General features: G+C 42.4%; 1 pseudogene; it reads right to left on the reverse strand.

Annotated features, from left to right (window-relative positions):
- LOC129072017 (40S ribosomal protein S4, X isoform-like) overlaps positions 1 to 24,019 on the reverse strand; it is a 132,826-nt pseudogene that overhangs the window by 17,349 nt on the left and 91,458 nt on the right.

Consider the following 24,019-nt stretch of genomic DNA (forward strand, 5'->3'; position numbering starts at 1 on the left):
AATCGTCACTGTCTCTGAATGACTTTCATTTTAAGCTTCAGTATGTTTTCTCCACAGCCTGAAAATCTTTTGCCATGGGAATTTACAAATAAGGATGACAACAAAGTTTTATCAACAGCTTATATTTCTATAGTACTATTTAAGTTTTCTTTTTCATAATATTTGTTGAATACTACTATGCGCTGATCCCTGTTCTGAGCATTCTTCTTATATTAGTTTACTGAATCCTTAAATCAACCCTACAAGGTTGGTCTGATTATCTTCACTTTTTAGAAGAAAAGATTACTGTACTTCGTCTCATATGCCACAAGTCAGAGAGACCAACATATATTCATCTCTCAGATTCATCCACACAAGTTTATGATTCAGATGAGCTGCCGAGTCCATAAAGAGGCATCAGGCTATGTCAGTGGCCCAGGCAGGTCTATTATAGGCAGGACCTATAAACAAAAAACCTTGGTGAAAATAAATATATAACAGAAAGAATTTTTTCAAAGCAAACCAGCTTGATAGAGCCAAGTGATTTTATTTATCCTTTCTTCCATTTTGCCAAATACAAAATACTCACAAGAATCAAGAAGATAATTCCTGCCCTTAATTTTTTAATCTCCTTATACTTTAACTTGTTAGACTTCAAATGACAAGACTTCCTAGTGGGTAGGCACATAAAATCCTGTAGGACAAAGGACCTTCCAGGGACTTGCTTCCTGGAGAGCCATCCCTGGTTGTTTAGTAAACCCTGTCACCAAGTCCTGCCTAGCTACCCAGTTTCAGACAATTGTCCTGAACGCTGAGCATCTCCAGCTTGCCATACTTAAATCTGCCTTCTCTTCACTCCTGACTTTTGGATCTGAACTCTGAATTCAATCTCTGCCGTTAGGCCCTGTAGACATGATATTTAAACATCTTCAATCATCAAGAGTTTAGCTACACACTTTGTTTGGCTTGTCCCTTGGGTTGCTGGGGTTCTTCGTGGGATCTGGTAGGAAATCACAGCCTTGACCTCTCAAAACCTAACCTACTACCTGGTTACTTAGCAGGGTAATATCCGCCTCTCCTACAGAGTCAAGCCTGAAACTCAGGTGATCTAGAATCTGGTACTAACTGTTCAACCCATGGGCCTCAGTGTTTTCAGATTAAAATAGGGATAATCCCTGCCTACCTCTTAAGGTATTTGGACACCTTAGAACAAATTCATAAACCCATGAGGAAGAGTATTATGATCTTAAGGTCCTCTTTCTAAATAACATTGTCCTTGACTGTTTTTTAAAATAGGCCCCGTGATTTCCAACTTAAAAAAATAAAGACAACGCTAACCAAGACAAGCAAGGCAATTAGAAGGATGTAAGTAAATACTTTGAACTGTTAAAAAGAAAGGTACTGTCTAAAACTGATTCTGAGACTTGATTTGTGTACATGTCTCCAGCCTAGAATCAATCAGTAGTTCAGCATTAGGAAACCTCCAATAAACCCCATTGGATATAATAAAATGATAACCATCATTATTAATCCAAGACAGAAGATACACATAGTCTAAACATCACTGCCTCCAGAAAATTGCTGAACAGGATTAATAAAAATGATCCAGGCAACCCAGATTTCTAGTATCAATGAAGCCAAGTCTCTGCTCAGCACTTTCTCCAGAAGTATCTGAGTCAGCCCCTTGGTACCCTAGAGCTCTGGCTACTAGCTCTCAGATTCCCAGGCTCAGACATATGCTTCCTGGTGGGAAGGGTCCTCATGCAAGCAATGAAACAAACTTTCTGATTAAACACCCTTTATATCCTCTGTTCCCTCTTTCATGTGCTCTGCCTCCCTTATATCTCTCCGGCATAAAATTCATTCAATATTTTTAAAATAAAACACATCTGCTTAACGCTGCCCCAAAGAAACTTCCACTACCCTATTTCTTTTAGTAACCACGTGATCTACCAATGCCGAACAGCAGAGATTAAACAGAAGAAATCTCTCCCCACTGTTGCTTTATCCATTTAACATGTGTGAATCTGTGATGATCTCAGCTTTCCTTGTGCCTGATGACTAATTGAGTTTGAGACAGTGACTGTCAAGTGCTGGAAAAGGAATGATTTATGCTAAAGATATTTTTGGCCCCTGATATACCCAGCTTCAGAGGGAATGAAAGAAGTCATTACTGAATCAGGACTGTGACAATAGGCAGTGTCTAACAATGGAACTACGCTCCTACAACGAGCCCAGTCTATTAACTGAATGTATCGAATTTCCATCTTTGCATTCACCCTCTGCTTCTGGGCAGGTGATCCTGCAGATTTTTATTTGCATTTATTTCAGCTGCAACATTTATCCTATTCCCAGTTATCCTTCCCTGAGATCTTATTGAAGCTGCCACTGGGAACCATGGAGATAAGCGATAGCCTCAGTAAAGGACCAGCTGCTCCAGCCCAGCCCCTCTCTCAGAAACAGCAACTCAGAAATTTTCCGGTTACCCACAGCGGAAACTCATTTCCTGCCTGTAATCTGATTACCATTCTCTCACGTGGGACTGTAAACTGGTTGTGTAATACTGTCCTCGTGGGAAAAAGTAGGGGGAGGGCTGGTGTAGAGGGAAGATGGAACCGATTTTTAACTGTTTTAACGTGCACAGGGTGCACAAGTCAGAACAAAACATGTCAACCTGTAAGCTTTAGAAATACAAATAACATTTAAACGCTGAATTCTGGTGACTATATACTTGCTTGTTTTATCACAGGGATAATTCCTTCACCTCACCAGATCTGAAAGACTGGCATGGACTACAATGCTAAGAGACTTCTGACTTTTTGCGACATTGCTTCATTGGATCTTCTGCTGCCCCTGGGAGCTGTCTCTCATGAATACAGGACGAGCATCACCGTCTTCCCATCTGCAATCTCCTCGGAGCTCTATTGCTCTGATGCCCTCAGACCTGAACACGTAACCTGACGGAGCACCCTCTTCCCAGTCCACTCGCCAGCTCCTCAGGTCAGCCCTCAGGACACACCTCTGTCGCTTCTCACTGGAGAGGTTGCTCACAGCTGCAAACGCTGGATCCTACAAGGTTTTTCTGGTAGTATATTAGTTGGGTCTTGCGTGTTATACGTGGGAACGGGAGCAAAAGGACTCAAGGGTTCGGAGCGCTACAAGGTGGGGAATTCAAAGGGCAGCATTCACATCTCAGCAACAGAGGGAAATAGCTTTCTTCTCACCTCCCTCCTTGTCCATGTTCTGCCCTCCTGTCCCCTGTCAGGTGTCCATTGCCTTCCAGCTGCCTCCACGGCTCTGCAGCTCCTCTCAATATCGGTTGCTTCCCTGTGAAAAAGGCCCCATTCTTTTCTCTTTCCCCAACAATCGTGCTCAGAACCTCCATTGGCCAGAATCTTGCAGCAGTCAAGCTGTGACACTCAGCTAAAAGAGGTAGAAACTCAACTCACACTTACTCCAGGAAGGGAATTTACATAGGTGGGAAGTTCAAGGCCAATCTAACTCTAGGAAGAGATGGATTCAGGAATTCAGACAATGGCTTCTGAAATCTATTGCTATTTCTCAGCTTTGCACCATTGTTCTGGGCTTCATTTTAAGGTGCTGCCTCCCTATGGCAGAGAGAACCACCGATAGCTTTAGATTTACCCCACTCTTACGGCCAGTGCTTCCAACAATTTCAACAAACATCCTAGGTGGGCTCCGGCTGGCCTAGCTTAATCGTGCATCATCCCGGATGCATTAGGAAGAGTGTGGGAATGCAGATTGCTGTCTCGTTCCCCCTAGCTCATGCACTACTGTCTGATTCCCAGGTTGGGCATTAGTTTAGTGCCCCCCATAACTTCTCTGCCACCCAAAGGCAGGATGGGACAGGGTCTGACACCACACCACCACCACCACCACCAAATGTCTGCTTCTCAAAGCCAGCCATATGGACGGCCCGGGGGCTTGTTAACATACACATTCTTGGGCTCCAGCTCGGACCTCTCAAATCAGAATTGGGGGAGAGTGGGACCCAAGAGTCTATTTTAACAAAGGCTCCAGGTAACTGCTAGGAACTCAGAAGCTTCAGATCCACTGCACTGACCTCAGGGCCAGGAAAGGGCCACCACACTAGGCATTTTGTCCCCTCCCTCCACGGGCTCAGCGCGAGGACCCAGTGGCCTCCCCACCACCTGCGTGGTGCATGGGCCCGAGACGAATCTCATGAGCATGGCCAGAAGACACCAGGAGCGAGGCCTGCAGATGTAAGTCTAAAATTGGTTATTGGAAAAAGGAGGTCTGGAGTGAGCATAGGGAGATAAAGTGCTGCCATAAAGGAGGTTGGAGCTGGAGCAAAAAAAGCCAGTCATGAAAGGGCTGCATGGCCAAAACTGGAAGAGGCGGGCTGATTTCCGGGGTACAGGGCAACGCCAGGCTGGGTTTTGTCTTGTCTGTTTCACCTTGTTCTGACCAGGTATTTATGTGCAACTAGCTTATGTTGCAGGAGCACAGCGAACCTGTTGAAAAGATGAGAGGAAAGCAACAGACACAGGTAGAAAGGATGGCTTTCTCCTTTCCTCCCCCCTCCAGTGTGCAAGTCACACTACAGGTCACTGGGGAAAGACAAGCTGTCTTTGGAGGTAGTTCCTCCCTCACCCTCAAGCGCCGCTGCAGGCTCAGGAGGAAGGCAGCACTCAGAAACCACACGGGAACCCCGAGGGCCCGCGTGCTGCTTTCTAAGTCTGCGAGCGCTGTCTCCTGCTATTGCTCGTGGAGGAGCAGGACACCTATAAGGAAATGGAGTCGATGGAACCCTGTCACACCTTCCTCTTCTGTCACATAAAGTATGTGGCTAAGAGAGCGAGCTGTGGTGTCCCACAGACCTGGACCCGGATCCGGGTCCCGCTGCCAATGCACTTGGGCCGGTTAGGTCCCTTTTAAAACTAAGGGTTTACAAGTGTTTCCATTTCTATCGGGGATAATAAAGACCCTGCCAGCCGCAGTAAGATCGTTACAAAGATCCAATGGAGAAACGACTGGGCAGTCCTGAGGACGAGCTTCAGAAACGTTTAGATTTTTCCTGTAGTTTTTGTTATACGCTGCAGGCCTCCAGCAAGGCCCTTTCAAATGCATGGAGCAGATAGAGCTCACAACCTTCCTAGATGGTCAGAAGTTACTGAATTGGTAGGCTGTGAAAAGAGGAACAGCCTGTGGGGGAAACTCACATTTGCAGTATAGATTAAGAAGAGCATGGATTTTAAAAAGACTCGAATGCCTTTCACACTAGTTTATTCACAATTCAGAGAGGGAAGGGGTTTCTTATTGGTTTTATTGGAACCTGTAACCCGCAGTTAAAAAAATACAATAGCACGAATCCACCAATTTTCCTAATAAACAGGAAACATGCATACAGAATTAAAGGATGAATACTCTAAGAAGTAGGGCTAGGAATCAAAACAAGTCTCTGAACACTCACACCTCCTTAAAGGAGAGACTTGCCCCTCCAGCTTCCTCCTGTCTGCCCACAGTCTCCGCCCCGTCCTACCCTTCCATCTCCTTTGCCTTCTGGCTTATGGTTCTGAAAGTTTAATGCACCTCAGGATCACCTGGCAGGCTTGTTAAAACAGCAGTTTCTGCGTCCACCCACAGAGTTTGTGATTCAGGGGTCAGAGGTGGGGCCTGAGAATTTGCATTTGTCACAAGTTCCCAGTGGCGCTGCTGCTGCTGCTGCTGCTGGCAGGGTCCTCGTTTTGAATAGCATCAGCTTAACTTCATCTCCTTATGCATCAGTAACCTCTTTACTCCTCAGGTGCTGCATCTGTCCATTGGGGAGAAGAATGTCTACTTGATAGGGTTCTTGTGAGGATTAAACGAGTTACTCTTCATAAAATGCTTGGAACACTTTCTGGAATTTATTAAGTCCTCAATAAATGGGGGCCAAATAAGCCATAATCCAGAGAGGGGGCTGCAGTAAGAATGCACTCTGCTGTCTCTGGTATAAAATGCCCATGCTTGCTTTGTAGAACTCAGGTGGTCTCTCCAAATGGGTCCTTTTCTCCTCCTTGCCCTCATCAACATATCCTTTCAAACTATATTAAAAATAATACCTAAAAGTTATTGGGTGCCCACTACATGCTAAGAATATGAAGCACTTACCACACCTTCTTTCTGTCACCTTCACAACAATCCTGTATGATGGGACTATCGTCCCACTTTTGTAGGTGAGGTGAATGAGGCCGCAAGAGAACTGAGATATCTTAAATGTCTCCCTCTATGTCTCACAAGCGCTAAGTGGCAAAACTGGGATTCGAACCTCCTAAGCCGATCTGTCTGCAGAGCCTATGCCCTTCACCACCCCAGGTACAGCAAATAGATTTCATCATCCAGTCATCCCATCTGCGAACAGCTGCCTCCGGCACAAGATTCTGAGGCATACACATCCTGACTCAAGGGGAGGGATCGCTGGAACTGATTAGAAATACCTAGCTGCCATGCACGCTGGAGAGGCGGGTGTCAAAACATAGGCCAGATATCTGCTGCCCCTCTACTTTGCTATGGCAACACAGATGGTGGTAAAGCTTTCCTAATTTTATTGGAGATTATATTTAAATGCACACAAATCAGGTGAAGGCTCCCAGGAGTTGCTAATGATTTCAGATCTGCGGTCCAGCTCCCCTGCTCACTGTAATTTAATTTGAATGGTATTTCAGTGCACACCAATGAAGGCAAATACTTGTGTGACTAAGCCACATCAGTAGATGGTTTTAGAGTTCCAGGAGGGATACAGTGCTTTAAAACCATCAATAGACTATCTGACATGATTGATAGATATTCTAGCAAGTTTCTGGACAGTCCACAAGGATTTAAAGAAGAAAGAGACACTCCATCTTCAGGTAAAACTTGAAAAAACAGCTTTAACTTTCTGAAGGTGACTCCAGATTGTGTGAAGGTATTTTCCACTTCCCTTCAGCCCATGGTTCTCAAACTTCAGTGCCTGGGAAATCTGACATTAAGAAGTTTGTTTAAAAAGTAGCTTTCCAGTTCTCTGCCTTATCCAGGTTGTCGGTTTGGAGCTGGGCAATCTGCACCTTAAACAGGCACCACAAGATCTAAGGACCGGCCTGGAAGCCCTGCCTTAAGCAATGCTACAGAACAACAGTTCCGTTTTCTAAATATAAGGAAACCATTTCTACTCAAATTGTTTCTCAGACATCATTGATAGCAGTTGAGAAAATGCAAGATGGCAACAACAAAGCTGCAATTCATTTTGTAATGATTCTAGATAAATGTGTTTTATTTACCACAATAATGAGTGTATAAAGAGTTGAAAATGAGTAGGATCTCTGTGTAAGAGATAGTATTTAATCCATCTATATGCAATGCTCAGTGTACATAGGGATTTAAAATATTTTACAGATAACTCTGAAAACCTTTCTTCCACCCCACTGACAACCGTGCCTGCCTACCTACAAAAACAGGTCCACAAGCCAAGGCGGGGAACCAGTGACTACAGTTTTGATCCCTGCTTACTCTATAGGATGGTTGTCATTTGACATGTAGATGGGCTATCACTCACCTGAGTAGGAGGGGAGAAGAAAAGTCACGTTCATCAGAGACTTATGAGACAAAAGCGGATCCATATTAGCAGCTTTACATACATATTTTCATTTAAAAGCAGAAATCCAATTCCTTCTTCCATTATCCACACCAACAGAGTAGAAATGCAAATTTAATAACAAATCCTCACTTTATTGTAAAATCATATATTTCCATCTCTTATATCTCCATTCTAGTTTTTATGTTTTATGTGACTATAGTCGACATTTGTAAACAATATTGAACCACAAAAAGGTGTTGGGCATCTACTGTGAACAAAACACTATGCTGAGTACCGTAAAAAGACCTCATTAAAAATGAGCGTGGGTTGAATACAGGGGATTTTCATCTTTAGAGAGGTAATCATTTGGATATTCTCGGTTGGTACCTGGTATCTGTTTGCAAAATCCAAAACTCTTATCAAGTGTAGAAACTGAGAAAACAGGATGGCAGGATTGTCTTTCCTTAATTAAAAAAAAATTACTGGTTCTAACAGATGTGGCTTAAATAAGATTATGACCCCAATTGCCTTTTGCTTAGGCTCACATTCAAATTCTCCTGGATTCACTGAGAAATCCCTCGAGTAGACAGTGGGAGATACTGTCTCCAGTTCTAAACTCACAGAGAAAATCTATAAAGCACATGAGGACAATAAAAAACAATGAATATATGTATGAGACAAAGAAAATGACAGCACAATTATCAATAACCAAGAAGTGTTTGCCCAGTGTCACGGTCCTGCCTAGCACTGAAGGACTGGCTCGACATTACTGCATGTTTGTTTGATGTTGTCATCAACAGTAAATAACAATGAGGACTTGGACTATGGTAAAAGCCCAAACTTAATAACACAAGGACAAAAGCACTCAGAAAGCTGGCTTCATCGACTCACTTCTGATCGTTTCTAGCTGGGCTACGCTTGGATTTAAAACCATCAGGCTCATAGGTGATTGAGCTGTAGTTCATTAAGAAATGCTTGCAGGGTGATGAGAAAGGAGAAAATGAGAACTGCTTCACTGGGGAAATTTTTTTTAATGCTATTTGTCTTCATGACACCAAGGAGAAGTGCAAGGAGATTCAGAGGCTGCATTTAGTATGCAATGACCTTTCACCTCTGTTAATCTCTGACCTGGTTGTTCCAATCACACTGACTCCGAAGCTCGAAGCTTGGAAGCTGGGCAAGATGTTTGAGGAGACAGTTTTTCTCTGTAGTGCAGTGGAAGGGAAAGAAGCTGAGAAGAAAATCTCTCCAGCAAGACAAATTGCATCTGTGCTTTGGCTGACAAAGGGTTAACAGGACATCAGGTCCAGTTTCCTGCTCGGCAGTTTAATTGCTGCAGGCCAAGGAAACATTTGAGGGAGAGAAGGCTGTTACTGGGCACCTCATTTTTCAAAGACCTGTCAGAAAGCTAGTGCACTGAATGGGTTTGATACAGAAACCAAGAATCGGGTCTGCTTCCCAAATTCGAAAGACCAGGCCCCTATTGACTTGTCCCCAGCAGGAATTCTCTAGTTATTGGCTACTATGGTCCTTTCATCTGTTATAATAATAGATTGTTTCCCAGAAGATGTACACTGCAAAGAGAGGTGGCGGTGGGGGGTGGAGGGAGTGGGTGGGCATGTGCGATTTTAAAGGAGAATTCCCAAAATTGAGCGTGTGTCAGAATCACCTGGAGGACTTGACTCAGTAGATCTGGGTGGAGCCCAGAAATCTGCATTTCTAGCAAGTCCTAGATGGTGCTGCTGCTGGTGGTCTTAGGACCACTGTATGAGAACTACTCTTCTGCAGTACACTTCCCACAGTCTTCTTTCAGTCATAATAATTACACTTACTCACATATACCCCAGCATAATAAAGGCTGCATAATAAGTTATAAAATGTTGATTATTACTATTACTATTATGAATGGCTACTTTGAGTAGCAACTGTGTGCCAGCATCAATCTTCTAAGGCAGGTATTATTGCCTGTTTTACCAAATAAGGTCTAACCCAGCCCAAATCTCACCCCTAAACTCATGCTCTTCACTACTTTCATAAACTCTTAACAAGAAATAAAACGTGGCAAAATTAACTACACATATTTTTAATCAATGTCTTCTCTACATTCTAATTGAAGATATAGTAACTCTAAGTGGAAAAATATAAACTTTTTTTCCTTATGTCACTTAGAGCCAAAAGAAGGAATATCTAAAGAATACTGTGAAACCAACCAGCCAAAAAATAGGTACTGAGTTCTTCCTAGATGCTTGAGGACCACAGGACAAAGTCAGCTTCCTGACCCAAGGCACCTGAAACAACAAGGGGATAGTTGAAGGCTAGTGTAAATGTCAGGTGCATGAGTGCCACAGGATTTTTCTTTTTCTTTTTTCTTTTTTGCCTTGACAAAGAGTAGTAAGTGCAAAAAATGATATGGCATCAGAACAACGTCTTAGAGAAGTGGTTTGCAAGCTTCACCTGACATCAAAGTCACCTGCAGGGCTTGCTGATACACACACATGGCTGCCTCCCAGTTTCTGATTTAGCAGGACTGGTGTCAAGCTGAAGAACTGCATTGCTAAGAGTTTCTCAAGCAATGCTGCAGCTGCTGGTCCAAGGACCACACTTTAAGAGCCATTGTGGTAGAACAAGCCTTCCTGGATTCTGATCCATCCTTATCCATTGATTCAGGAGACACTGCTGGAATACCTGCTATGTGTGAAGCTCCTTTCTAGCTCTGAGGATAAAGCTATGACCCAAGCAAACAAAAATCTCTGCCCTCACAGAGCTCATGATCTAGGAGGAAAAACTGACCAGAAACAATAAATTTATAATGTAAGAATAAATCCAAAGAAATTAAAAAATAGACATGGGCGGATGGAGAGATTCTATTTTAGCAGTGTGTTCACCTCTCTGAGCAGAAACCTTAAAGGTGATGGTGCAAGGCAGTGTGGGTATCAAGGTGAAGAGAGTTCCAAAGAGGAAGTACAAAGGTCCTGAGGCAGAAATGTGCTCAGTGTTAAAAAAAATTGCAGAAGGGGAGAGGGCAAGAGAGAAAATGATAAGAGATGAGATTCAGATTTAATAGGAATCTACAGTTTTAAAACTTCTCCAGGAGAGTCTAATATACATCCAGGTTTGAAAATAACTTCTCAGATGGACTCATTTCACTTTTATTTTTATTTTTTATTGAAACTATTGGGGCAACATTAGTTAATAAAATTATACAGGCTTCAGGTATACAATTCCACAATGCATCATCTGTATATTGATTGTCCTGTGTGCTTGCCGCCCCAAAAGGTAATGCAAGTCTCCTCCCATTACCATTTATCCCCCCTCTAAGAGGCACTTATTTCTAAAGCTCATTCTACTTTCCTTAATTTTCGTCAACACTATTTTTGTACGTGACCTGAGAATAGATACATCTCTGGAGGAAGAAACAAAGAATGCATCCTCATAGGCTTACTGAGCATGCCCAGGGACTGAGTTTTGCATGGTTTTTACACAAAGAAATCTTTTCTCCCTCTTAAACAAGCGCCAGAGCCAACCTTACATATAGGGGTGAACAAAAGTAGGTTTACAGTTGTGAGTATCTGAAACACAGAGGCAATAAAGCTATTGCAGTGATCATAACACACATGCTTTTTCCCACATGAACAACTGTAAGCCAACTTTTGCTCAACAGAGGGTTTTGCTCACCCCTCTATTGAGTGTCCAAATGGAGGAAAAGGGCTGAATCCACAGCGGAAGGAGCAGCTCTTGGCGACACACAGGATATGGAGGGCAAAGGAGGGAAAGGGTGGCTGTGCATGACTCCGCAAGGGGATTTAGAGAAGGAATGGAACTCGCATGAGGACGAGTCTGATTTTACACACGTCTATGTGAATCAAATAAAAGTGTGTGTGCGCACACATGGGCGTGTGCTGGGATGAAGGTGAGATAATGGGACTTGGACAAAAGGTCATGGCTATACACAAACAGGTGATAAATGGAGCCCCAAATTAAATAAGCTCCCTGAAGAAGTAAATGTGGGGGATGGAGAAGAGAAGGCCAGGACTAAGCCCTGGTGGGGAGAGATGGCCAGGGGCGAAAGAAGAGATAGAGGATCAGCAGCAGAGAGCAAGAAAAGGACAACAGCCCATCAGCCTGTTACCCCCAACTGCCATTTCTGACAGTGGCAGCAAACACAAGAGGGGCAAAGGTCTGCTCTCCTGCCCTTCAAGCATATAGGTGTGCAACCAGCTGGCTTTGCAAAAGGGATCTCCCATTATACAGAACACTTTATCCCATAAATAAGTCAGGCTCAATTATTTTATATCAAAACAATATCTTAGCTTTTAACAAGCCCAACTGCCAATACCCAGAGTCACGCATTATAAATCACTATTTGCTCCTTCCTACACTTTCTAATTTCATGCTAAGGAGACAGGGCTGAATGGGGTCATTAATCTGAATTAGAAATACTGTGACCTGCTCTGCACTCTGCTTGCTAACATTGTGTGGCAGAGCTGGATCTGTGGGGTTTTGCTTTCCATACAGTTCTGGGGAAGAGGTGAGGTGGGGGAGATGCCAAGCTAGTTTTAACTTTTAAGACCTTTTTCATTCCAGATGCTATTTGGGCATAGCACGCGGGGCTTTGAAATCATGGCTATTATTTCAGTGCTTCTACTGAAGCTGCAGTCAAATGACAATCTTTGCTCAGCCTCTGTCTGGAGCTCTAGAAAGCTCACCTAAGCAGCCTAAATTAATGTTTGCCTTTATTAGGAAAGGGGGACTTGTATATTTTTCTGGCGGAAGTGGCATAAGTTATGGATGGCTCGCTGGTGACGCCACGGAGGGAAAGATGTGAATGGAGCGGGAGCATCTGCCGGGCAGGGAGTTCTGTAAGTCTCTCCTGCCGCCGGCTGCCTGCTTCAGAGGAAACACAGTGAAGGGTCCTTGGACAAGCTCAGCTGCAAAGCCGTCAGTTACAGCTTTCAGATATTTATTTCACTTGCATTAACTACTTACTGAGTGGGCTGGGAGAATACACAGACAGAAAGCTCAAGTTAATTCATTTATCTTCTTCTTTAGGATTTGGGTAAGGATTTTGATGGCATTTCTGGGGCTAACAGGAGTCCGGGGTTCTCTGAAAATTCAGAGATACACCAGTCTTGTTCTCCTCACTCCCCTGACAGAGGCACAAACGACAGCCCACACCTAGTGCAGCAACCTTTGGTCAAAAGATGCCTTCCTTGGCTTACACCATTCTGTTCTGACCCTGATTGGTCACAGTCATTACTGCTAACAATGTTACTTGTGGAAATGCACTAGAAATAAAAGTGGGTTCCAAAAGAGTTGGAGGTCTGTTAGGGTATACATAGTTCAGGTGACCTTTCAAGGCCCCCAAGGAGAATAGCTACATTCCCTCAAGTCACACCTAGATGTCTCTCCCTGACCCAGAATGAAGAGCTGAAGAATCTGTGGGTCTGAGCTAAGGGTCATCCCTTTGTCCTATCTGCTTGGCCCCACCACACCATTGCAGAGTCCTTGGAAGGGGGAGAATGGGACCCTCAAATTTTCTTTATGGCGTGTGCTTGAAAGATGTGCCCTCTGACCCATGTGGCCTACACTCCCTTCCATGGTGCTGGAGAGTTAGGTGCCTAAAACAGTCCCAATGGCCAGTTTGCCGACCCAGAGGTGACTGTAGTCAACTTGCTTCAGAGCCTTGGTTGGGCTTCGGGGGTTTTGCTGCTGCACTAACGCTATGGAAAATGTGAGTAATTTTTTGTGATCCCAACCCTAGGGTCCCCAGTCAGTGTAATTATAAGTTGATCATTTCCCTCCCAACTTCAGTTCCTCTTCCCTTTGGGCAGGTGAAATCATTATCATAGCTCCTTTCTCCTTCAGTCAGACATTTGTACAGGCCATTTACCTCCTGTCTCATGAATCTTCTCAACTGATTGTTACTGGGGGAGGGGTACTTATTTATTTAACTCAGAACAGCAGAAGGCCTATCTGTCATTGATTTCCCCCCCCTCACAGCCTAGGGCGCCTTCTGTTTTCCTAAGTGTGAATGCAGGGCAGATGACACCCAGAGAGAAGCCGTCCCCAGCACAGCCCCGGAGGCCCCCAACACACAGGCCTCAGCCCACCACAGCCCTGCTTGGAGACCCTCCCCCTCCCCATGCATAACAAGGCCACACTCTCTCCTCAAGGGAGGCCTGGGAGGCAGGGCAGGGAGAGGGAAGGCTTTCTGTGCCCTGAGAAATGTGGAGAACCCCCTCCAAACAGGCCCAATGCTCCCTCATACACTCACAACAAAAAAAAGAAGGAAAATTCCTTCTCAAATCAAGTAAAGCAGTTCCAAATACAGGGCGGTGGGGGTAGAGGGGCGGGCATTAACAAGAGCTCTTTCTGTTAAGCCAGAATCAAGGGGGCTGTTTACATTCTCCCCGGGAGACCCCCCAATCACCTCTTTCCTCAAACGACCCAGCAGAAGTGTCCATCCTAAGGCTCTTTACGAAGTAGAAGGAAGGGGTTTCCACCTGGCCCTAAATCCAGCTCTCGGAGCTTGGGCCTTGGGAAGCTCTACCCCGGGAATGCCCCTCCATTGCTGAGACTTTAAAATCTGCCCACACCCTCCCGTGATGTGCATTTCCCAGCTTCCAGGTTTGCAGGCTCCCTCCTCTGAAGGCACGATTTTGCAGTGAACTAGAGCCAGACTCACTGTCCATTCCTGCCCCTGTGACACACACTTCAGAGGCCTTGTTGCATTTTTAATTAAGTAGTTTAGCTGCTGTCAGCATTTCCACAATCATCTCTCATGCTCCCTCCTTCAGTGTTTTACAATGTAGCAGCGATTCCGTAAAGAGGATGTCAATATACAGCAGCATGAAGCGGGAGGAGAGTGTGGTCACAGTCTGGGGGACCTAGGTTCAAATCCCAAGTCAGCAACATAACAGCTGTGTGGTCTTGGGCAAATTATTCAACCTCCCTCGGTTCTAGTGTCCCCATGAATAAAATGGGGGTGATGTCAGTTCCTACCTCATGGAATAGCTGTAAGGATTAAATAAGATAATGAACAGAAGAAATACTTGTCCTGGGTCTAGGGCAGCACCACCCAAAAGATATAAAATGTTAGCCACATATGTAATTTTATATTTTCTAATAGCTTCATTATTTAAAAAAGGAAGAAACAAGTGAACTTAATTTTACTTATACACTACATAATATTATCATTACAAAACATCAATATAAAAGATATATGTGAAATTATCTTTAAGTTCTTTTTGTTGTACTAAATGTTTTGGAATCCTACATGCATTTTTTACAACTCATTGTGTACTGGCCATGCACCAAGAGCCTAAGGATAGTGGCTACAATATGGGGCAGCATAGGCCTGAAACCTGGTAAATACTCAGTAAAGGCAAGTTCCTTTCACTTAAACTCTATCTTTCCATGCCTCAGGGTTTAGTGATACTTGGAAATGAACACTGTAATCACCTTTAGTCCCTGAGCTGAAAGGCCGTTTTTGAGTTTCAATGCTGGTCTGTTCTAGCAGGAAAACGGGCAAGGACTTGGTACCCCAGCCACCTCTGCAGAGGTAGAAAGTTTTGAGGATTCTCTGCCTCACTATCCTGATCTTGCCAAAAAGGCCCATGCTGCTACTGTCCTGATTTCCTGGAACGCAGCACCTCAGATTGGCAGGGGCCCTCAGTGGTCTAGCCTAATCTCTTATCGGGTGTGTAGGCACCTAACACAAAGCCCATGTTGACCCCTCAGTCTCTTCTTGAATGCGCCCGCCCAGTGAGAGAAGCTCACCACGCCTCTGGGAATGCCCTTTTCACTTTCAGATGGCTGTGGCTCTCAGAAAACTCCTTTAGAAACTCCTCCTTCTTCTCTCTACTTTCTACTCATCGGTCCTAATAACCAACCACTAAAGGGAGAAAAGTCAAAGTCATCCTCTGTATGACAACTCTACCAGTATTTTAAGTTGGCTCTTGGGTACTCTCCAGGTCCCAACTGTGTTGAGGATAAGCAGCCTAATCACTTTCATGGTTGCTGATATGACAGAATGTGAAAGCGCTTCCCCATGCTATGTGTATGTATGTAGCAGTTGTGATGTGTCCTTTACAAAGTGCAACCCCAAAACTAAACATAAAATGTGCAGTTCGAGACTTGAAGACCAATGGTCCTGATTATGGGCAACCTTGTCACCACCACTGCCTTTGCCACAGCCGCACTGCAGCCTCAGGCCCTGGTGGCAGGCAGCTTCTCAGCCCCAATGAGGCCCCACACGCCCAGCTCCATGCCGGGTGCCAGGCACTCTCCACCTGCCTGCTGGAGGGTCACCCGAGGCTGGCTTCTCTCCCTTCCAGTCCGTGGACAAGGAGGGCCAGGAGAACAGTGCCACCTCTCCGCCCACATGCCAGGGTCTCTGAGCCCTTTCCAACAACTTCACAGTTTCATGTAGAGTCAGGCAGCCCAGAGCTGCTTCGGAGGGTCCTTTCTCTAGGGGACCAGGTTGCTCCCTTTGTACTCCTCTGGCAGTGGGACGCCATGGCCAGCTTCCCCCTGTGTAATATGGGGATCCCTGTCTTACCAGGATCTCAGCACTGGGGCTGCAGTTTTGGCCCCTTCTCTTTGGGTTTTCTAGATATTTCTCTGCCACCATTAACTTCATACCAAACTCTCATTAAGGCCCAGTTCAAAAGAGTGGGGTAAGCCATGTGCAGGGATGGTGGGTGGGGCCGAATACCCTTCTCCAGAGATGTGGAAGGAAAGGAGCAGCTGCAAGGGAAGATTAAGCTCAGCCCCGCTCCCATCGATCAATAAATCAGTCAATCTTTATTGAGCCCCTCTGCCTGCACATGCTCATTAGCAAGCATGGACCCAAGAGCTGCAGCTCTGATCCTAGGATTTGAGGGGGAGGAGAAGGCCTCTGGTCAAAATATTTTCACCTCACAAAGGTCAGTGGTTTCCCTGTAAGGTCATTAGCTAATTCACACTAAGGTGTTAATGACTTATAAGCTTTCTTTCTTTCTGAAGAGATTCTAGCTGGAGAGGGTGAGGGGACTTGGGTAGGGACCACCTGAAAGGGTAAAGGATGAAGAAGTAAAAGCTAAAGTCAAATGTCTTTTTCTTGCCATTTTCCCTAGGGCTTGGCATGCTGAGTTTTAATTAGGGTCAGGACAGAAAGTAGGAACAGGCTCCGGTGACAATATTGCTTTCATTTCCTGGCTCTTCCCCTCACCAAATGTGACCTACATCTGGTTACTAGACTCTCAATCTGCTGCCCCCTAACCAGGATAAAGGGAGTGTCCACCAAATACAGCTGGGCGGATAAAGCACTCAGTGCAGCTTGGTTTAAAACATAAAACATGGTGGTTACTTTTGTTCATATTGCACTAAACCCAAGCTGACAGAGCTATGACCTTCAAATTGTCCAAATCTGTCTGATACTCACCCCCATTCAATTATATATCCACCTTAGGTTACCTTTTAATTAGTGAGTTTTCCACATTTGTTGCTCTAAAATCACCTCGCAGAAATGTCAAAAGCAGCCTCCTCAGCCCCATATTTTGAGTTTTGGCAACCATACTGCAATTTTTTTTATTCAAAATTTTATAGATTCTGCCCACACCATGGTTCAGGCTTTTCCCTCTGCAGAGCCTACAAGGTATCTTTATGCCACAGTCTTGCCTATTTCACACTATTCATCCTGCATTCAGTAAGGATCTATTGGGTTCCCTCTAAGTGTTGCTGTTAAGGGGAGGACCACAAAAATGGTCCATTTCCTCCTAGTCCTTACATACCAGTAAGCAAAGACAGACAAGAAATAGGCAAACCAACAAATGAATAAAATAATTCCAGTGTAATGAAGTGTAGTAAGTTTAATGAAGTGTAGTAAGTGTAATGAAGGAAACAAACAAAAGGCTGAGACGGAGACCACTAAAGAAAAGGTTGTCCACGTTAAGGAAGAGTTCCTCGGGTGCAAAAGTGCTCAGGGTGAGACCTTGAGACATTGACCCACGACTCTGGTGGCTACAGCCTGGTGAGCGTGGGGAAGGAGTGGAGATGGGTAGGCTGGCGCCAGATCACAAAGAGTTTTGTGTCCCACCAAAAGCCTGAACTTTATTTTAAACTTGTTCAGAAGTTGATGAAAGGTGTTACTCATGGCAGCAACACAATCTGATGTGTGTTTTGAAAGATTAGCTTTGCCATCAAGTGGAACATGGGTTAGGTTTCAAAAGAAGAAAACAGATTGTAAATTTGGAGACCGGTGCCTTAAAGTAAATGAGAGATGATGGCAGCCAGGACCAGAGCAAAAATGTAGATAGATTCCAGGTGTGTTTCCCAATCAGGAGAGAACTGACAAAATTTGCTGATGAAGGCCACCAAGTGAGTAGGGTGAAGGAAAAAATTATCAAGGATGGAGTAGGGCGAGAGAAAGAATTATCCAGGATGATTTCTGAGTTCCTCCGTGGAGTCACTAGGTCACTGTTATGAAGGTGTCATTATACAAAGCAGGGCATAGAGAATCCAGTGTCCTGTTTCAGACCCACATTAATTTTGTGATGTCTTTCAAGTGTGATGTGTCAAAAATGTGGAAGGAAATGTGAGTCTGGAGCTCATAAACCTGACCAGACATGAATTCGGAAGCTATCGTATAAAGATAACCTATGATCCATGAGGTCAATTAGCCCACCTCCCTCCGGCCAAGCATTTCAATTCCTCTCCTGGAGACACAACCCAGTGCTGTTATATTTGTTGAGCAGCCACCAAGGCTGGGACCACAGACTTCCAGGTCTGACCAGGGAGTCCCAGAAGACAAGAGCCAAGAGAAGCAGTAGCCACTGCTATTTCCTATAGGACCACACCCTCTCATTCAGTGCTAAGGAGCACTGCCCATTGCCCTCTATTGTTCTGGAAGGGGCTGCCTTTCCCCAAAGGCTCATTGCAAGTGTTACTACCTGCACCGTGTGGCAAAATGTACACCTCAGCAGGTACTCACACAAATACTTGTTCTGGGTTTGAAAATGGAAGTAAATAAACATTCCTATCTGCAAAATTCTCTTATTCTGATTGGCACCACATCATTTTGGGTGGATAAATTTATTTTCCATTACTCCTGGAGTTTTGAGACAAACATATTTTTGGAATCACATATGCACACGGTTATGACACCAAATGAAAGGAAATATCAAGTTTAATAAACATAAGAAAGGCAAGAAAAAAGGCTGGGACTTCTTTCATCCCATGGGTACATCCCTCGGGGGCCCAGATTGTCACAGTAATTCTTCTGAATGAGGGGCCCCATGAATCATGAGCCACCAGATCAGAGAAATGTTATATATGACATTTAATTTTTACTAGCTTTTACATTCCTCCCACTAAACAACTACAGGAAAGTTGAATTGTTTCCCCCTTCTGATGTACATAATATAGACACCCAGGCAAGGTTTAATATAACTTAAATTTTGTACTTTCTTAACTGTTTCCAGAGAGTAGTATTTTATGAAGGAGACGCTGGTGAACATGTACTTTGAGCAAAAATCATTATACTGCTAAATGTTTTGCATGCTGTTGTAATATTTTCCATATAATATTACAAAAATTATTTGCAAAACTTTTACCTGTTTCGGCCTAAGGACAATCAAATGAAGCCATCAGGATATGCCATGCCAGCAACTTTTTTCTTTGTTCTGCACTAGGGAGCTTGAATTTGCATGCTAAAATAAATGAAAAAATTTGATGATATTTACTGAAAGGGCCCATTACTGTGTATCATTTCAGAAAACCACAAAATTTAGCACTTGTAATCAAAATGGATTGCCTACTTCTAACTGTGAGAACATTGAGGAGCAACTATGAAAACACTGGGTATGATGATGAATTGAGTCATCACAAATGAAGCTGGTTAATTTTATTATCTTGCTCTTACTAGCATACAGTTTAAATACCATATAAACCTTAAGTCTTTGTATTTTCCCCCATGACTATGTTACCATTTCTCTTTGAAAGATTTAACTCTGCATTTATTTCTTTGAACCTAATCTCTGACAATTAGATATGTCTTAGTTTCTGATGCCAAAAGTATTATTGAATGTGGTCAGTTGCTTACTCACTAAGGAGATTCCTAACATATGCCAATTTAAATTTTAATTTAGAAGTTTCTAATATATTCATTTTCTAGTTAACATACAAAGAAGATGTGGGTTAAAGAACGATTTCTTAATTTTTTTCTCTGGGAGCGCAAGTGTTTTTAAGCAAGCCAGAAGCTAAAATTAGAAATGTTCCCTGACTCCACAAAATGTACACAAAGTCTGTAAAAGTCCTGGGAATGGAACAGAATGGGAATAGAGAACGAATGGGTCGCGATAAGGAAACACTTGATGACAGGGTGTCAGCTTTCCACGTAGGCGCTTGTGGTCACTTTGGTTGTGAACAAATCCCTTTGGCCGTCCTGGATTCTATCTGAGATTTTGATTAGAAGATCATAATCATTGCATGCAGCTGTCACAACATAAATGGGGGCTTTTTGATTCAATTCAATTAGGGGAGGATTTTTTTTCACAGTCAGAGCAGAAGGAAGCATAGTATCCAAATAAACAAACAAACAATAAAACCCTTTAAGAAATATGTCTCAAGGGCCTTTTTTCACAAATGCTTCTTCACATAAAACATCTTAACTAAATTATCAGTTCAATAATGGGTCAAAGATAAGTTGATAAAACACAAGTATTTTAAAAAAGGAAACTGAAGGCCTATGGAAGCAAATTGAAAAACCCAAGCAGTGTAATTAAAGAAATAACCAATAGATTATCAAAGCAAGGAGCTACATAAATACCACTGATAATCAAATTACTGGCATAGAATAAAGGTTTAACATAATTAGGGCACACGCATATTTAAAAAGAAAAAGCAATGAAAAAATACAATGGATATAAAAAAAAAGATACAGGATAACTTATTCCTGAAAAAAATACAATTGATATAAAAAAAAAAATACAGGATAACATATTCCTGAAATAGCCTCGTATGTGGAATAGTTATGTATTAAAAATGTAATACAAGAAAATTTATCTGGATTGAAGGAAATTTTAAAAAATTATCTATAGTTGGAAAGAACATGTGTTCTGAGAAAATGTTATGCAGGACTCTCTTCACCAAGAAAGATCTAGTTAATCTCCTGAATTTCAGGAATAAAACAATTTATGGTATCTGGACAGAAAAAAACAAATAACCTACAGGGTTTTAAAATCAGGCTGCCCTTGATCAATCCAAGCTTTAAGACAATGCGACAATTCTTCTGAGGTAAAAAAGGCATGATCCAATAATGTTATACCCAAGATAAGAATCAAATAAAAAAGGTATTATAAACTTTGAAAGGACTAAGAGAGCATGCTGTAAAAAAGTAGATCATGAAAACCTGCCAATGAATTTTTAATCAAAATTTAAAACTTAGAAATAGTGAAAATAAGATTTAAAAGAAAAGTCTAATGGTAAGCATTCAATCCACTTAAATATTAACTATTTAACATATGTAAATTGAAGTTACAGGAAAAAATGCAACATCATAAACTCAAACAATGTAAATATAATAAAACACAAAAATTAAAGGTAAAAAGGAGGAAAAAATGTGAAAATGTATGATAGTAGTACTTCCCTATTTTTTTATTCTTTTATTGCAAGGAGTAAATTTTAAATGTTGAAAACTAAAATATATAACTTTAAGTATTTTGATTCCAACATCAATATTTTTCATGTTCTCTTAACTTTCGAAAGCCCTTTTGTGAAATATTTCTTGAGATGAGGAAATAAGTATCTGAAGTTCAGTAGTTCCTCTAGTCTTACTTCTAAAGATTTAAGTAATATTAAACTTAATCATTTTATTTCAAAATAGCTTTTATAATTTTATAAACATAATGATAAACTACTTTTTAAAAAGACTGAGAGCATATATGCCAGGACATTAACAATGGTTCAGTTTAAGTGACAGAAATAGAGATTATTTTATTTTTCCTCTTTTCTGTAATTTTTTTAAATTTCAAAAAAAATAAATTTTCAAAAAAAAATTAAATTTTCAAAAAAAATTTAAAAAATAGAAATTTTTTAAATTTCAAAAAAAAATTAAAGCAACAGTTAGAGCTGTACCACAGGTATCTGATAAGAATTTTTCTTCGATTTTCCAATTCTAGATAGTATTTTTGTCTTGAGCAGCTGAGGAACTTGTGTAGCTATTTGCATACTTTATCATGTGCATATTTTAATATGTGTGTATGTTTGTATAAATGTTTTTAGTACTGGAAAACAGAATGAGTAACCACTTCCATTTTGCATTTAATGTCTAATCCTATAACTCTCCCCTATCTCCAGACCCTGACTCACTCCTTCCCCTTTGTTCAGTGGATTGAAAGAAACACAACAGGGTATAATGAAAAGGTTGGCTTTCTACTTCCTCTCTTAGCCTCAGGTTAGTAACTTCCAGACCTTCCACCTCATTTATAACACAATAGCCCTTGCCTGATGATAAGACTTCAGTAAATTACTGTGAAAAGACACTTGAGATGGGAGTGAGGAGCACAAAACAGAACTGAGTGTCCTCAATCTGGTTCCATTTCCCATTTGCCACAGAGGGAAGCACCAGGACTGTGGGTAGGTAGCTCTTGGTAGCTGAATCGAGATGCTCAGCCTTGAAGATGAAAGTCAACAGCACAAACATATTTGTTACTTTTTTAAATCCTTATTTTTTTTATCCTTTTTCAAAGATTCAGGAAGGGGCGAGGTTGGGAGAAATAGTTTATTAGTATGCAAATAGAAGAGAATTTGGGGAGGGTCAAAGGTACAAAGGAGTTAGAGGACAGCTCTTCTCAATAAAATATTTGTGTCACTCAGGACTTCACCCCTGTACCTTCCTTTACCTTCCTGACGAAGAGTTAAGGATACGCGTCATCATTGCGGTCTCCACTTTATAGATGACAGGGACTCAGCCCAGTCAGGGATCTCCCCAAGGACATTAAGTCAGTGAGTGAGAAAGTAAGGATTCCAAGCCAGATCTGCTTACCCCAAAGATGATGCTTTCTTGTACTGCATTTTCTCAAACACAAAGCCATCACAGCCCTAAGATCATTTAGCAAATAAACAAAACAGAGAAGCTGAAGAAACACACACCCAAAAAAAGCCTCCCAAAATTCCCCGTCCCTTGTACTGAAACCTCTTACTCCTGACTTGCTCTGTACCTTCTTCTCCATGGAAAGCATTCCATCCAAATGCCTCAGCATTCTCCACACACAGTACACAAGGCTCCGCTGGAGCTCTATGCAGAGGAAGTGGGATAGTTTGTGGGGAGGCTGCAGTGTCACACACATTAACTTGTTCGTGAGTATTTCATTCCCCATATCTTCTCACGTCCATATGTACGAGGTCTGTCCAGAAAGTATTCATCCATGTAATATGAAAAATGGAGACATTTATTGAAGATACAAGATACAAGAAACATTGTACATAGGACAATGACCCCTCAGTCCCCTTCAAAGTAGGTACCTTGGCATCTCACACAGTTCTCCCAGTTGCCATCAGCTGCCCTGTCATATTTTCCTGAATCTCATTGAAGATCTAAAATCTCTTCCCTTTCAAAGATGATTTTAGTTTTTGCAAAAGCCAGAAGTCACAGGATGCCAAATATGGGCTGTAGGGGGGCCAAGTCACGTGGGTGATTTAATGTTTCTCAAAAAAAATTGCACAAGACATAACGCTTGGGCAGGCACGTTGTCGTGATGAAGCTGCTAATCATCAGTTGCCCAGAGCTGCGTCTGAATCGTCTGAACAGTTTCTGCGGAGGAATGTTCAAGCTTAGCACAAAATTTGATGCAGATTCATTGGTCCACTCACTCAGTCATTTTGACTGTGACAGCCACACAGTACACATGCTCACACATTGGCGTGTACCACCCCCACTGACTAGTACAGTGAAGTTATCATTGCTCACACCTGCACATTCTAGTCCACTCTCCTTGGCTGACAGGTTACATCGATATCATGCAAACCATTCTCATTATATTAAAAATGGCTGGACTTTTCCTGGACAGACCTTGTATATCAATTGATCTGCTCACAGCCTTATCAGACTCAACCCTAGGTGCCATAGATTATTCTTACATCTATAGAAAAGAATAAAGACTTCAGGAAATATCAATGTGCTATATATTTCTAAGTCCCTGGGGAAACTTTGCTTCTCTGCCTTTGCAAGTATCCCTTTTACACAGGGGTTTTTATATATGAAAAAACATAGACCTTGAGACTAAAATACCAAGCCTCATACTATGGCTTTTGGAGATTTAAAAAAAAAAAAAAAAAACAAAACAGCTTAGATTAGGTTAGACTCATTACAGATAAATTCTTTTAAGAAATTAAATATCTATTATTTAATTTTTAGTTGGATCCCAGGGGGACAAATGACCCTTGACCTTGATTTTAATACCTCCGCCACCATGACACAGCTAA

This window comes from Pteronotus mesoamericanus, unplaced genomic scaffold, assembly GCF_021234165.1.
Source record: "Pteronotus mesoamericanus isolate MK-2021 breed Mesoamerican mustached bat unplaced genomic scaffold, CSHL_Meso_final contig_291, whole genome shotgun sequence".
NCBI classification, from domain to species: Eukaryota; Metazoa; Chordata; class Mammalia; order Chiroptera; family Mormoopidae; genus Pteronotus; species Pteronotus mesoamericanus.